The 12949-nt window shown below is 35.2% G+C and overlaps 1 protein-coding gene and 1 long non-coding RNA gene across 2 annotated transcripts in view; one reads left to right on the top strand and one right to left on the bottom strand.

Annotated features, from left to right (window-relative positions):
- LOC138694591 (uncharacterized) overlaps nt 1-12949 on the bottom strand; it is a 210131-nt gene that overhangs the window by 38129 nt on the left and 159053 nt on the right. The gene's annotated exons all lie outside the window — the stretch shown is intronic.
- LOC138694586 (putative ankyrin repeat protein RF_0381) overlaps nt 1-12949 on the top strand; it is a 40834-nt gene that overhangs the window by 21782 nt on the left and 6103 nt on the right. The window contains exon 2 of the mRNA XM_069818457.1: nt 9212-9284. The gene's annotated coding sequence lies outside the window, so the exon portion shown is untranslated. The remainder of the gene's footprint in view (nt 1-9211; nt 9285-12949) is intronic.

The raw sequence follows: 12949 nt of genomic DNA on the forward strand, positions 1-12949 counted from the left end.
GAAGGTGCAATTATAGAGGTGTATCGGCCAAGTGAAGCAACAATTTCCAATTCTCCGTAGCAAAATAAGAGTTACAATGGAAAGTGTCTTTGATCATATTGTGCTGCCTTATATCGCACGATGTAACTAAACACCTATTTGAAGATTATGAAGTTTCATTACTGTAGGACGAACTGAAGGAAGATAGAGTAGAATTACCGAACAGGTTGTATCACTCAGACGAGTCATTAGACATGAAATACTAATAATCAGGGAAAGGATTTATATGTAAATACATATTTACTTATAAAGCTAATATAATTTATATTTTGCATTATCTTTATGTTTCACAATGTGTAGGGTTGAAAAATCCTACTTTTATTTTCCATATTTTTCCATATTTTAGAGTTTAGTACATATTTTCGTTAATTTCCATATATTTTCCATATTTCATATAAAACAGTCCATATTATATTAGGTTTAACAATAAAACAAAACAAAATTCCATTAACTTTTAAAAATACATTTCAACAATAGAGATTTAAACACATGTTCAGTAATCCCTTTAACATCAGAGTTATTTGAAAATTAGCGGTCCTATCAACAATGGGAAAGTAAGTTACAAAACTGTATTAATTTAATTTAAAATTTTTAACAGACTTCAGTTGTGCAGCTCAACAGTTAAATGCCAGTCAGAGTACACATAGGTTCAGTTTTGTAAATCATACTATAAAGACGGTAAATATGCCAAAAGTACGTCATTCAGTCAATTTAAAATCAAAACTAACAAGTTACATTTCAGAATTTAAAGAAGATGGTTTATCAACTGACAATAAAATATTATTTTGTAATTTGTGTCAGTGTGCAGTATCATCTACACAAAAGTTCCTGGTGCAACAACACATTACAACTAGTAAACATCAGGCCAACAAACAACTAAATTCCAAGCAGAGACAATTGTTTTTAACACAACCAACAACATCGAATGTAAGATCTGAGTTTAACATCGACCTGTGCCGTTCTCTCATCTCTGCTGATATTCCTCTCTACAAACTAAAGAATAAGGTCTTCAGGGAATTCCTTGAAAAATATACTCAACATACAATCCCGGATGAGTCAACACTTAGGAAGACGTATGCTCCATCCATCTACGATGAGACAATACAGAAGATAAGAGATGAAATTAAAGATAGTTCAATTTGGGTTTCCATTGATGAGACTCCCGACAAAGAAGGTAGACTTGTTGGTAATGTAGTTATCGGTTTGTTAACTGAACAATATTCTGAACGAATTCTTTTACATTGTGATGTTCTAGAAAAGTGCAATAACAAAACTATAGTTAAACTGTTCAACGAAGCTATGGGTATCCTGTGGCCAAAGGGTATTATGTACGATAATGTGTTATTCTTTATTAGCGATGCTGCCCCTTATATGGTCAAAGCTGGACAAGCATTATCTGTTGTATATCCTAAATTGACTCATTTTACTTGTGTGGCGCATGCATTTCATCGTGTGGCAGAAGTGGTCAGAGACAATTTCCCTAAAGTAGATTTGTTGATTTCATCAGTGAAAAAAGTATTTCTCAAAGCTCCCAGTAGAGTTAACGTGTTGAAAGAAATGTACCCTGAAATTCCATTGCCACCAAAGCCAATTTTAACTAGATGGGGTACATGGCTAGAAGCAGTTGAATATTATGCCGAACATATAGACTCTATTAACAATGTTCTCCTTGCATTGGACTCTGAAGATGCAGTCTCAATTGATACTGCGAAAACAGTTACCTGTGACATAAGTGTGAAGAATGACTTAGCTCACATTCAGCATACATTTTCATGCATCATAAAAACGCTCAAAAGTCTCCAAAATAGGCACCTTTCACTATCTGAAAGTTTTGAAATTATAAATAGTACTGTGGAACAACTGAATCGTGGTAGAGGTAAAGTTGCAGATGCAGTAAGAGCTAAGGTGGACACTGTACTTTCAAAAAACCCTGGATATGAAGAACTACAAAAGGTTGTTGCTGTGATGAGTGGTGAATCAACAGTGAAGATTAACTTGGACTTATCCCCAGCAGACATTGTGAAATTGAATTATGTACCAGTTACTTCTTGTGACGTCGAACGCTCTTTTAGTCAGTATAAATCTATCCTCAGAGACAATAGAAGAAGATTCACTTTTCAGCACTTGAAAGAAATGTTTGTAACCTATTGTTATGGTAACAGACAATAAAAATTGTGTTTTGTTGAAACTACATTGGAAGATAAGGTACGTCCATTATATTTTTTGTTTAGTTTGATTAAAATGTACCAATATTTAACGTACATAGTCATTTTTTTATAATTTTAAGTCCATATTTAATTCCATATTTTGGTAAAAATCCATATTTAATTCCATATTTTGGTAAAAATAACTACATATATATTTACATATTTCATATATTTTTAGTCCATATAAATCCGTTCCCTGCTAATAATATACAGCGTACACATATAGGTAAGTTTATCATCACATTATATTGTTACACATTCATAAGATTTTTTTTTTTTTTTTTTTTTTTTTTTTTTTTTTTTTTTTTTTTTGGTGAAGAGGAAAAGACTTCCTATTTCTCATTTCCGGTAACTGATTTAGTGAATAATATGTGGTGTTGTTTCAAAATATTAACAAATGAAGTTTGAAACTGCACACTTTCCTCCTCTATGATCGAAACAAAAGTATATTTACAAATCGAATGTGACGAAGACTTTCCTCTGCAAGGAGCTCTAGTCTAAACATTGATAACTTGCACAGCTATGTCTAGGCGATAAAATGCGAGTAACAACTCAGAGTCACGAGTGAGATATGGCCAGGAGGGGAAAATAATTATTAATATGAAATTCAGACTAATCACTCACTCGACCCTTTACCACTCACTGAGTTGTCCGATACATCTCACTCACTCTCAAGCAGTTTTATTAATATCTGCCCATGCCATGTAGATCTACTGTCACGCACGGAGTACCCATCTTTGTGTATTTATAACAGCATTTCTTTGTTTCAGTGAAGGAATGTCCTAAGAAATGTGTTCACTCATTGTAGGCTATATTCAGTTTATTTTCTAACTTTTTTGCCTGAAATCTGGCTCAGACTTTGGCAGATATTAATAAAACTACTTGAGAGTGAGTGAGATGTATCGGACAGCTCAGTGAGTGGTAAAGGGTCGAGTGAGTGATTAGTCTGAATTTCGTATTAATAAATATTTTCCCCTCCTGGCCATATCTCACGCGTGACTCTGAGTTGTTACTCACATTTTATCGCCTAGACATAGCTGTGTAAGTTATCAATGTTTAGACTAGAGCTCCTTGCAGAGGCAAGTCTTCGTCACATTCGGTTTCAAAATCACTTTTGTTTCGATCATAGAGGAGGAAAGTGTGTAGTTTCAAACTTCATTTCTTAATATTTTGAAACAACACAACATATTATTCACTAAATCAGTTACCGGAAATGAGAAGTAGGAAGTATTTTCCTGTCATTGAAGACTTGAAGACAAATGCAAAGGAATTTGTAACATGATATTCACTGAACCACCAAAAAAAAAAAAAAAAAAAAAATCTTACGAATGTGTAACAATATAATGTGATGATAAACTTACCTATATGTGTACGCTGTATATTATTAGTATTTCGTTTCTAATGGCTCGTCTGAGTGATACATACAACCTGTTCGGTAATTCTACTCTATCTTCCTCCACTTCGTCCCACAGTAATGAAACTTCATAATTTTCAAGTAGGCGTTTAGTTACATCGTGCGATACAAGGCAGCACAATATGATCAAAGACACTTTCCATTGTAACTCTTATTTTGCTTCGGAGAATTGGAAATTGTTGCTTCATTTGGCCGAAACACCTCTATAATCGCACGTTCTTTCGTTACCGGTATGTATTTATTGTAGGCTCTTTGGTGTGGAGTGATGGTAAAGTAATAAGCCAAGGAGCAATTCTGTGGCTCCAAGGCAAAATGTGTTAGGCCTCTATGTCATTTCTTTCACTTTTCAAGAGCGAGCATGTACAGATATAATTTGAACAATCTTATAAAATCGTAGGAATCATGTTTCATAACAATGGATTAAACAAAAAAATAATAGAGATATACATGTTATCTTTTGCCACAATAAAGATACCAGCAGGATGCACAACATATCGCAAAACCTCATTTTCAACAAAAATTTAAATATCATGTCTTGCCTTGGAACCACAGAATTCCATAATCCATATCACCTAGAAGAAGTGCATTGGCATTATTGCCAATCATTACTCTAGAAACATCCGAATTTCTCCGTATAGGCCTAATATATAAATAATTATCCACACTTGTGAATTCTTCCTTGACATTGCAGGTAGCTCATACATTAAGGCTCGCAACACCTTTTTGTTTTGCTAATTACTCATCGGCATGTTCATTTTTTTAAATAAAAATATTGGTATAATTCACACCTTCAATGGCGTCAGGAAATGAATACTTCCTTTTTGCATTCTGTAACTCTTGGACAGTTGTTGGAAATTAAATTAAATGCTTTTAATTTCAAAGAATCGGCAACTTCCCAGCAGTTAGAATTTGTTTTATAAAAGAAAGCTATAAGAATAATGGCTGGGGTACATAGAAGGACATCATGTAAAAAGATATTCCAAAATTTAGAAATCTTTACTGTACAATGTGAGTAGGTCTACACTCTATCACTGAGTCCACACCTGTGGAGTAATGGCTAGCGCGTCTGGCCGCGAAACCAGATGGCCCGGGTTCGAATCTCGGTCAGGGTAAGTTACCTGGTTGAGGTTTTTCCGAGATTTTCCCTCAACCCAATTTGAGCAGAAGCTGGGTAACATTTGATGCTAGACTCCGGACTCATTTCACTGGCATTATCACATCTCATCTCATTCAGACGCTAAATAACCTGAGATATTGATACAGCGTCGTAAAATAACCTACTCCAGGGTAACTTACGTTAGTCGGCAGACTCGCTAGCTGCTGATCAGGAACTGCACTCGGGCTTGGGTTAGATTTTTCCTTGGACTGACTAACTGGTTGAGTTTTTTTTTCCGAGGTTTCCCCAAACGTAAGGCAAATGCCAAGTAATCTATAGCGAATCCTCGGCCTCACTTCATCTCACCAAAAAATTGTTTAACTCTTGTTTCATATCTTGAAGCTTTAATGCTAACACAAGATCTATGGCATACAATGAAATGAAAAGTGACACAGTACCATGGGAAATATCCATATCCTCTGGAACGCCCATTTGAAAACCTGGATCGCCCACATAAGAAAATTCTCATTTTCAGTTCATTATCGAGAGCTGTTCCTCTTCTCCCATTTGAATCTTGCAAGAAATTCCGCGCTAGTCACTGTACCGTACGTTCTCCTTCTTAAATTTGTACAAATCTTTGTAACTATGTTTACAAGCTTCTCTGCGATGTTTATACCTTTTTTTCTGCGTTATACAACGATCATATACCTCGTCATTACGATTTTTTAACTTCACTCAACCGCTTTGAGTCACCTATTCAGTTAACTCAGAAAGTTGATAGTATAAACTCAATTATATGAGTGAGTAGTAACGTTTATTAATATAGAATAGTGACTTGTCTCTCGTCTGTTGCGTCATCGAGAGTTGTAACTCAAGGATCAAAGGTCAGTGCCAGACTGATTGAGAGATAAGTATGTTTATTAATACACATGCGAGTTAGAAATCGGAATTGTCGAGTGATAACTAACAATCAACATTATTAATATCTCCCTTTGTGACAGCAATGCTCAATAACGCCTCTAACTTTTTGTCATACAAACGCAACCTTCTTTTTTTACTTAAGAAGTTACAGTTTTAAAGAGTTATTCACAGAGTTGGGCAAAATAAACATTGCCATTAATTTTTAGGAAAATGTCCTAACTTTAGGATAATGTGATTTTTAAAGTGCTCTAAAGAAATGCTCTTCACGTAAATCTCTGCCTTTTTTTAAATGATATATTTGCGCACTTGTATTAGCTCTTGCTATAAATTTAAATTAGAACTCCGAACATCAATCGACATGGGGTTTGCAAATAATAAAAAAAATATTCTCAATACCCTGAAAGTATTGAAATGGATGGCTAGTAAACTCTGTTGAAATTTGTCCATATATTCCTTTTTGAATCTACTTTTACATGAAGACCTTGAAGTTTTGGACAGAGCAGTGCCATGGTACAATTATACTAGTCCTACCTCTTCCGACACAGGCTCTGTTGTTGACATTCGAACACAAACAAATACCAGTAGGTATAGTCCGAGCGTTCATTTAATACCCAGTCGGTGTCAAAGAGATACCTTTCTTTTGAAGAGATAAGAATTTGTTTATTGATTGGCTCTTCTCAGATGCTGCTCCAGTCAAAAAAGCGATAACACATGTTTACGAATAATGCGTTAGCAATTGTAGTAGTCGTTCTCATATCTACTCTACTGGAGTAAAAGCCAATGTTATTGTATCTGGAATTAATTGATAACGATAAAAAAGTTTAGTAATTTTAATTTCAATTTTAATTCGAGGTAATCTTGCAGCTTAAAATTTATTCACTGTGGATGGTGGTGGTATAAATTAATTTGTTGATGTCTGTATAAAAATAATTGTAACCAGGAATAATCTTTGCAAGGAAAATGTGATAATACTGCGTGAAGGTAGGTTCAGATCATAGCCTAATCTCAAGGTCGCGAATCCAACGTGGGCATTTTTTCCTTAAATACAACATATTTGTCTTCCATTCAAAAGCGTTCTTCGCTGAAACTCTAAGTAGCAGGCTTTATTGCTACAAATAAAGCAGAGTTCGTCAATGAAATGCAAACTTCCCTCTCTTTTGTATAGGTGCTGGATGTGCGTGTTTTTTGTTTTTATTTTGTATTGTGTTGTCACAAGGGGTACCTTGCGCGGCTCATGCCACTCTCGCTACTTAAAAGTTTATTTTATCTTATTTTTTATATCCTATTTATTTATAGTCGCTTTGACATCTGGGTCATATCGCGACTAGCACTTATTGTAAAAGTTATTTTTGTTCACAATCGTCACATGTATGGCTACATAAGTGTCCAAAGAATGCAGTTGTGAAACGTAGATGACATTCAGCAGCACTGCGTCATTATTATCAATATTTCATGATTTGGGTCTATTATTGGCGTATTTCGTCTTCAATAGGCATACGTACTAAAGGAACTGTAATAAATTATTTATTATAATATTATAGAGCGAATTTTTCTCCTCAAATATTAATTATAAATATTAACTGTAATAAATTGTTAAACAGTGACGACTTCATCAGTATGTAAACTGTCGGGACAGACCACAAACGACATATATTTTTCACTCTTTATGCGATCAATTAAAATTACATCCGTGGAGCGACAGCCTCAGCAGGTGTGAACACCATCCAACCAAAACGGAGGTATCGTGTGGTTAGTACGATGATTTCCCCCCCCCCAACCATTATAGCTGGTTTCCGTAAGCATAGAAAGTGGCAAGAACGATAGACGAACGCTTTAATTAATACATTTATTGCTTAGTTACTTCTTCTTCTTCTTTTCTCTTCTTCTTCTTTTATATAGGTCGTAACCTGTTTTTCTTCACGCTTTATCCTGGAGATTCACTAGATGTTGATTGCAGGCCATCTTTCCATATTTGTTGCGATCTTCCTATACCTCTTCTTCCTAGGGGTTTCATGTCCCTGGCTATTTTTGCTATTCTATCATCCCTTATTCTTGTAACATGATTATTCCATTCCTTTTTTCTTCCTTTCACAAATTTATTAATGTCTATTATTTCACATTGGTCTCTTACTTATTTCTCACCCTATCTCTTCTCGCCTTCCTATTATCGATCTTAATGTATTCATTTCTGCTGTTGTATATAGCTGATTTATTATTTTTTTGTGGTGGCTCGTGTTTCGGCTCCATAGGTCAATATCGGTCTTACCATTGTTTTGTATATTTTAACTTTTCCTTCTATACTTAGATACTTATTTTTCCATGTTACATCCCTTAAGTAACCTGATACTCGAGCTCCTTTGATGACCTGCTCTCTAGCCTTTTTATACGTTTGGCGATCACTTGATACTCGTATATTAACTCCTAAGTATTGAAACTCCATTACTTGTTCAATAATACAATTGTCCCTCCTATTTCCAGCTTACATCTTAACGGCTCCTTGGATATAACCATAGTTTTAGTTTTCTCTGTTGAAACTACCATATTATATAATTTAGATGTCACCACAAATTTATGTAATAATCTCTGTAAATCATCTTCGGATTCTGCTATAAGTACTACATCATCTGCGTAACCTACTACACTTATCTGACACTTATCTGGTTATTACCCATTATATAACCTTTCATTGTTTTAACGCTATCAATTAGTTTATCCATTATTAGGTTGAAAATTGCTGGACTTAAGGAGTCACCCTGCCGTATTCCTCCTTCACATTTTATTTCACCTGTGGTCTGGTTTCTTACTCTTACTTTAGTTTTGGCGTCCTTGTATATGGCTTCAATAGTGCTTAGTTACATAATACGAATACATTTAAAAAATTCAATGCACTTTTCCGCTCTGTTGACAACAGTATGTGTTGCTTTTTTGAGATCTCTTGTTATTTTATGAGAAGAGCCTAATTCATAATACAAGCGACCAATTCGTCCCTTGTGTTTACTATGATTTTGTACACTTCGCCTTTCATTCACCCCCAGACAAAATCGACAGGAGTAAGGTCTAGGGACCTTGGTGGCCAATACATGTGATATCGTTCGGGGAATGTGAGGCTTAGATGACGTATCAACGGACGACTAAATGTACGGGGGCTCCGATGTGCTGGAAGAACACGTCCATCCTTGTAGCTAAGAGAACTATAAATAGTGAAGCTGTTTCTCTACAACCCTTATGAACATTATAAGCTTCACTTAGACGAGCTCAGAAAAGCGATATGTATTATTATTGCTTTGTAACTAGTCAATAGTACGTAGTCATTTTTCATTCCTTCATACTATTTGTAAGGCTTGTTATGCGTAACATTTAAACAGCTGTGTCTTCTTCATTAAGAATTGGTCACACGTTTATATATAAACCTTTTTTACTCAGAATGGTACATACTACTATTCCCTAAAATATTTACTATTCCTCCTGAATCACGTCTATTTTAAATGTTATAAATGGGGCGTCATTAATCTCTGCTTTAATTTCTATTTTCAGAATTTGTGAAATTGAATAAACCAAGCAGTTTTAAACTTCACTAGAAAAGCCAGAAAACAATTGAACGTTCAAGGTGAGTAACAAGCTTAAATGCAGTAATTGCACGAGTGCTATTTCATCTTATTGATAATTTCACGAGCCTCAAGGGCTCTGAAATTAAGCTAGTAAGGTGAAACCACGAGTGCAATTTAATAAGATTATTCAACGAATAAACTTAAATAACTTGTAAAACCGAATTACTTACGTAAATGATAATAATTATTATAAAACACAGCAATAAGTCATTATTACGTCTCTTTGTAAGAAAGTTAAAAAACAAACTGCTATCTACTCGTATCACGACATACTAAATACTATCACAGTCTACTGTATACAGTCACGAAGCTTGAGTTTTGAGGGTGCTAAAAACAATAGACTGTGACGGTACTATTTTGCATTGCCTGTAATGAGGCGATATTAGCGATCCTAGAGGTGAGCAACTATCTAATGTTTGCATATTTACTACGTATTGAGCTTCGCGACTGTATATACTAGACTGTGATACTACAGCAATTCCAACTACCCAGAGCGAAAATACGAAACAACAATACTTCACATCAAAAGTAAGCTAAGCTGAAATGTTACATTAACAGAATAAAAACACGAAAGGTTTTTACAGACAGTGTTTGAGAAAGTAACAGAAAATTCAATTTTTGAAATATATACATAATTCAATTTGAGATGCAAATAATATATAGGCTAATATATCATTTTCGACATAATTTCCCCTCCTTTCAATACATCTCTCACACCGTTGCACTGACTATTTATTGCATCGGAAAAAAAATGTTTTTAGTTGTATCATACTGGAACGACTATAGCGTTGCTCATCAAATACTGGCGTACGCCCGCACTTAAACGCATCTATCCAATTGTACACTCTCGATTATACATCTTGATTACACAAGTTTTAACTCTACAATCACTTCGGAATGTGTATTATATGTCTTTGTGCTAGATCGTGTGTATTTGCATGGTTTCCGCACAAAACCAATCCGCGGAAAGTCTAAAATTCCACATTCAGTATTCCCAACCTAACACACATAACAATTTCCCTCTTCTTACCGCTTAAGTGACATATTGATTTTACTGCTTTAGGCTTTTAACATTATTTTTAGAGACGTTCAATATAGTAATAATTATAAATTGGAAACTTACCACTGCAATTTCACCTAAATTGCACTGTTAATTATTGTTTTTAAATATTTGCAAAAATTAAGTAAACTCTACAACTTCACTTAAGTTACTGCATTCGTGATGCAAGTAACATTAAGGAAGCCGTGAAAAAATCGACAAGATTCCAGACTCATCATAGACTGGGGGGAAAAAAAAGACAGACTTATATCACGGCCTGCTGGAGTATAGTAAACACGGAAAACATTTTAAAGCAACAATGTTGAAGATAGATATTTTTGTTTTGCAAATTTGCCGTCATTGAACAGAAACTAAGATGGAGATTTCATTGCAACTAATTAGAAATTCCTCTTTCAGGTATGTAATAAACGCTCTTCGCAAAAAATAATGTACGATACACGAGCGGTATGTTTTCTTTCAATTCTCGGAAATTAAAAAAGCTCAACTACGTTTCGCTTTTTCAAACTTTTCCTCGAACATGAAAGTTCAATATACCGCTCTTGTAACGCATATTACTATTCTCGTGTTAAATTCTATCGCACGTGATTAACATGTTTCTGAAGAAGGCCCATAACAGGCCGAAACATGTTAACCAGGAGACATACAATACATATTCCGAAGTGTACACTCTCCTCTCGCTAATGCTGCTATCTCCGCATCTCTCCGACATGAATAATTCATTATTATTTCACGAAAATTCACAGCCTCTAACCACAAAAGTCTGATAACTGTTCGCTGTTCTTCTATGGTGCACACAACCAATGGCGCCGTCATCTGTTTTAAATTGTCTTTCCCATTCAGCAGGCCTTACAATCTGTTAGAAGTGCCAACATCTTCTCAAAGCATGTAGCCTATCTTCTCTTCGTGAAGTTTCAAATATTTGAGGTGTTTAGTTCGTATAATAGTGTGAATTTGCTGTTACTATTTGAAACACTTTAATAAATTCCTGTATCCTTTCTAAAACTCTTTCGTCTGCATAGCAATGATTAATTAGAACGTTCAACAAAGTGCGCGCTATCAAAGAGTCTCTCATTTCACCGATACACTTTATTTCTCACTCATTTCATCTAGGTATCACATATAACAGTAAAAATAGGCTGGGGTGACGTCTGGAGGTAGTACGAATTTCCGATGCTGATATAGGCCTACTCGTAGATTCCAGTACTCATGTTAATTCTGTTACAAATTTGGCAGAATGTAAACAGAAATCTTAGTTCGCAGTTAACTACCATCCGCACAGTAGAACAAGATTATATATCGAGAGTATCACAGCACAAGGACAAAGTAACACAGTTTGCGTTATTGAAAAATTTGAATGTAACCTATTTGCGTTTGAATTCCGGACGTGAACTATCACTCCATTCGGATGTCCGGGAGGGGGATGCTGGGGAAGGACGCATTACGAAGCAACCCAACAGTGGAGAAAATAGGATTGAGGACTGCAACGTGGAATGTAAGGACTCTTCTGCAAGCAGGTAAATTGGAAAACTTGAAGGAAGAAATGAGAAGAAACAGAATATATTGGGAATATCAGAAGTGAGGTGGAAAAATAGTGGCGAGTTGGTGAGTGATGAATTTAAATTGTTTTATTTATATTGTGAATGCAAAAAAAGTCATGGTGTTGGTGTAATGCGGAGACCACGTGTGAAAGATAAAGAAATATCAGTGCGCTATGTAGATGACCGGATGATAATGGTGAGACTACTAGGAAAGAAAATGGAAAGAAAATGGACTTTGTGCTAGTGCAAGTTTATATGCCACATAGTGGATTAGCAGACGAGGAAATGGAAGCAAGCTATGACAGTATAGAAGAGATAGTTGTGAAGGAGAAGAAGGGAGTATGCGTAATGCTAATGAGCGACTGGAACGCAGTTGTAGGAGAAAGACAAGATGGAAGAACAGTTGGAAAATGTGGATTGAGAAAAAGAAATGATAGAGGAGAATATTTGGTGAATTTCTGTAAAAGAAATGCAATGATTGTTGGAAATACATTATTCCAACAACATAAACGAAGAACATACACATGGACATGCCAGAAGAATGAAAGCAGATACCAGATAGAGTATATATTGATAGCCTACAGGAAAAATTACGAAATTACTTAAAAAATGCGAAGACTCTACCAGGAGCGGATGTAAGCTCAGATCATGTCCTGCTGATAGCGAAGTAGATATTCGTCTGAAGAAGATAAGAGTAAGGCAGGTGACAAAGAAATTGAACATGGAAAAATTGAAGAACGAAGAGGAAAGAAGAAAATTTGAAGCAAATTTTTATGAAAAATACGCTACATTAGAATCCACACCTGAGAATAATAATGAGTACTGGACTCACCTAAAACACTGCATACAGACAAGAGCAGAAGAAACAATAGGATACAGAGAAGGTGTGAGAGTTAAGAAAGGGAAAATGTTGGAGAAGATGGAGAAAAGGAGATAATTGAAAAATATCAACACAGAAGAAGGTAGAAAAACCTACAGGAAACTTAACTACGAACTAAGAAGATAAACTGATAAGGCAAAGAAAGACTGAATGAAAGAGAAATGTAAAGAAATGGACGATCTAGAG

This window comes from Periplaneta americana, chromosome 2, assembly GCF_040183065.1.
Source record: "Periplaneta americana isolate PAMFEO1 chromosome 2, P.americana_PAMFEO1_priV1, whole genome shotgun sequence".
Taxonomy (NCBI): domain Eukaryota; kingdom Metazoa; phylum Arthropoda; class Insecta; order Blattodea; family Blattidae; genus Periplaneta; species Periplaneta americana.